Source organism: Typopeltis vanoorti, chromosome 8 (assembly GCF_054136105.1).
Source record: "Typopeltis vanoorti isolate ZY-2024b chromosome 8, IOZ_Tvanoo_1.0, whole genome shotgun sequence".
Classification (NCBI taxonomy): domain Eukaryota; kingdom Metazoa; phylum Arthropoda; class Arachnida; order Uropygi; family Thelyphonidae; genus Typopeltis; species Typopeltis vanoorti.
Genome location: NC_143556.1, coordinates 75,288,440 through 75,292,638, shown reverse-complemented (window position 1 = coordinate 75,292,638; position 4,199 = coordinate 75,288,440). Strand labels below are relative to the sequence as shown.

Here is a 4,199-nt window from a genome sequence, read left to right as displayed (position 1 = left end):
ATATCACAAGAACGACAAAGATGCAAATTGAATTGGAAGGTACTATTATTGAACAGATAACGAATTACAACTATTTAGGTATACAACTGAACTGGGAAGAAAGGCCACATCTAGAAGTAGAGAACAAGTTGCAAAAGCTGCAAAAATATCAGGATGTTTGAACGAAACAATATGGAAAAATAAACATCTTAGAGTAGAGACAAAAACCAGAATTTATAAAGCAGTAATCAGGGATATTATAAATAAGACAAATAAGACAAATGTTAAACACAAGTGAAATGAATATATTAAGAAAAATAGTAAATAAAACTAGATTAGATAAAATAAAAAATACAGATATAAGAAAACAGTGTGAAATACAAGCAATAAACCATTGGATAGCAATCCGAAGAATAAAATGGACTGAGCACGTGGAAAGAAGAATTGAAGATGGAATAATAAAACATGTCTATAGTTGGAAACCAAAGAATAAGAGAAGAACAGGAAGACTTAGAAAAAGATTAAAAGGTAAAGAAGGTGAAATCTTGATCGCAACTGATACTACATCTAATGTTTGAAGAAGAAGAAGAAGAAAATTATTGCTGTCAAATCGTATAACTCAAAAATATTCACAGGATTAAGAATTTTCGAAGTTATTTAGCTTAAGCTCATATCACTTATTTTTATGTGCTATGTTTTTTTCTTTATTATTATTATTTTTTTTCATGAAGTACTTCTGGGGGTGTAAAAAGGAATCATCCAAACTTCAGCATATTATTGAATGTCCTCTCAAATTCACGTCTTCAATGTTTAAACAATGACCAGAATTTTTTGCAATTTTTAATTCTCCTTTTTCATTAAAAAGTTAAGTGGCCCGTACGGGGATCGAACCCACGACCTTCGCGTTATTAGCACGACGCTCTAACCAACTGAGCTAACGGGCCGCTGTTAAACCCACTCGCTATCTTCTTTTGATGACAGGATAATTGGGAAAAGGAAACACTCGAAATCAAGAGAGGGTACTATAATGCAAGAGGGCACTATCCCTACAAGCAGTGGGAGTATAACAGTAGAGTCGGAGGGCGAATAGGTTTAGTAAAGTAATCACGATAAAGTGTTCATTTTAGAACACTTTATCGTGATATGAAACCTAATTGAAGGGCAAAGTGCTTGTATTAACTCCAGTTACTGACTACAAGCTGTTAACGTTCAGCTTAAAAATGCAATCGCAAAAATAAAATGAAATCAGGAAGAAAAATGATAACCATTTCCCTGAAAGTTCTTCATTGAGATTAGCGTAAATAATTTTGTAAACTCTGCAAACATTGTCTTCTCTTTCTTCACACATTTAATCATTGAAGGCTATGGGCTAAATATGAGAAGGTTATGTTGCATTTGTTCAGTTCGACAGCGCGCTAAGCCAGCATTTGTGACGTGAGCAGTTCGAGGAAAATCAGAAAAGAATGATACACAGCAATTGGCAATTGACCTATTTATCTCTAGATGCTAATACTTCTACAAGTCATATTAGCTTTAATAGAAAAATCATTATATCCATTTCGGTCATTTAGTGTCACGTTAATATGAGGAAACTAAAACAATGGCTCTCACAGAATGAACCCACAGGTTTTAGTAATGCGGTATTATCATAAATTGAAAATATGAATCTCATTGGCCAAAATAGTGTTTCGGAGACTGAGAAAGCAGGATATTAGGTGAAATGCAGAAATGGGTGTTTTGATAACACCACATTTTATTAGTGATCTGTTGTTATTGTATCGTTGATATGAACATTCTCAGGAAATAAATCAAGGATGCAGCCAAAGTGCAGCCTTGATTTATCTAAATTGCAGCCAGTACTGAGTTAATTTTTTTTTGTTTTTTGTTTTACATATCAAATGGTTTTATGTGATACTGCTTATGTGATGAAGTTAGTGAAACATTCGAGGTAAGTAACTGATCAAAATCGATTAAGTGAAGCTATCTGTGGCATTTTACCTTCTCTCTCTCTCTCTCTCTCTCTCTCTCTCTCTCTCTCTCTCTCTCTAATCTCTCTTCTTTATTATTTCAGTTATACTAAATTTTAAGGGAAAATATTAAGTAAGACAAAAAATGGCGAAGTTCGAAAACGAGTCAAAACCTGTAGATGGTGTCCGCAGAAGAAGCTACATTCGAAACTCTTTATTTTAGTTCAGCTGGACTGAGATTCTTCCGTGAGCTTAGATAATTTAAGAAACAACAGTATTCCAAATTTAGTAAATCCGCTGAACGATGTAACTTGTAGAGGTATAACGAAACAGAATGAGGAGGAGAAGGATATATTTTATGATTTTTTTTACGTGAACTACAATACTTGGCTTCCACTAAATCATGATTCATTAGTAATGCTTATTTTTTCTGTATGGCTCCTTAAGTGTTTTATGTACAGATTAGAAGAGTGTAAAAAGTTAAGATCTTAAAATAAAAGTTCATAAATGACTAGTATTTTATTAGCGGGAATGTATTACATATTATCAGAAAGAACATATTATTATTTTAGCACATTAATCAATTTTATTATTATATTAAAAATAAATTTAAATTTATTTATATTAATTAAACTGAGATCATATAACAACATCATTTTTGTGTTAAATTGTTCACGGAAAAAGGAGAGAACAGGAACTATCTCTTAGTTACATAATTCTTATTATAATCCATGTTAATTTGTGAAAGAGATAGATAAGGTGTCTAAATAAGACCTATAATAAGTATAGCTAACTTGATTCAGAAGTAATATTTATTTCCTCAGAAATCTGAAATGAAAAAAAAAAAAGATTTAGAATCCCCTGTACTTAATATTTCAATACGAATCCATAATGATTCTGTTATCTAACAAGGGTGCATTGATTAAGAAGTAAATTGTTAGTAAGTATTCGTCATCTGTATGTTCACAATCTTTCATCCATGGAAGATTGTAAACCCATCGTACATGTAGTTCCGTGTATGGGTTAAACATTAAATAATACGGGTTAGGCAATTACTTCCACCTCACTTAATGCCTCCGATATGTAGGTAGGAATCTCACACCGAGAAATGAAATTTCATCTACCACGTAAGATCTTAATAAGCATTCATTCTCCACTGCAAATCACGCATCAAAACTTCATACAAACTCAGTATCTGTTGGTTGGAGCGTTGGTAAGCTATCTACTTGGACAACCAGAATGGAAATGTTCGAAACTACACATACAGAATACTGAATTAGAAACATTTATGTAGATGCACGTAAAGGACACTTACGCAGCGTATGTGCAAAATACTTGGTCACGTGCGTCACCACATGTTCTAGGCAACTATTTAAGAATGTTGGGTAATGCCAGATTCTCCTGCTAGTAGAGAACAGTTAAAATCCAATATTGCAGAGTAATGGCTTACTGCTCGATGTGGTAACCCGATGAGGTCGAAACCGGCTCTGATTTGAGAGGCTCTGTTTGGGGATAAGTTTTTGCCTGTCTCTGAGTGGGGCCAATGCTGAGAAGTTCTTCTTGGTGATGGAGTGAGCCTGTCACTGAATGGAACAATGCTGAGTTAGGCGATCTTTCGGGATCGTCTTATTTTTAGAGCCCGCTTCACCTATACAAACGTCGAAACCGGTGTGAGTAGTGATCATTGCCTTTAATGCATAGCATCATACATCTCCGCAAAGGGACGTGCTTTACATTAGGGGAATAAATACTAAGGAAAGTGAGCGGATCTTAATCCACCTTTACCACGAGTTGCCTCGGTCCTGCACTACTTGCAGGAGTTTGCTTACTTGGGAAATAGGATTAAAAACCAAGTTTATATAAAATTACTTGGTATTTTGAATACATAATATATGTTACATATGTTTACGATATCAATTTTTAGTAACTGTTACTGTAGGAGTTTTATACCATATTTGGGATAATAAGAGTCACTGCATGCTGCCATCTCTTAAAAATATTAAATTACATTAAGGATTCCTCTTTGGTGTGTATATTTCGGAATATTCATAACGCTACAACGTCTGATCGTGATGGTAATCTTAAAACCTCTAAACACATCTATAAGCTCCTTAAGAATGCTTGGTGCTATTCAAGAAGACAGTCTGATTAAATGATTACCGTATTGCTCACAGATTTATTCTAACCTCTGTGTGTGTGTGTGTGTGTGTGTGTGTGTGTGTGTGTGTGTGTGTGTGTGTGTGTGTGTGTGTG

The 4,199-nt window shown here is 34.2% G+C and overlaps 1 non-coding gene across 1 annotated transcript; it reads right to left on the bottom strand.

Annotated features, from left to right (window-relative positions):
* Positions 1 to 849: 849 nt before the first annotated feature.
* TRNAI-AAU (transfer RNA isoleucine (anticodon AAU)) lies at positions 850 to 923 on the bottom strand. The gene has a single exon. It is a non-coding gene; the product is annotated as a tRNA-Ile (tRNA).
* Positions 924 to 4,199: the final 3,276 nt, after the last annotated feature.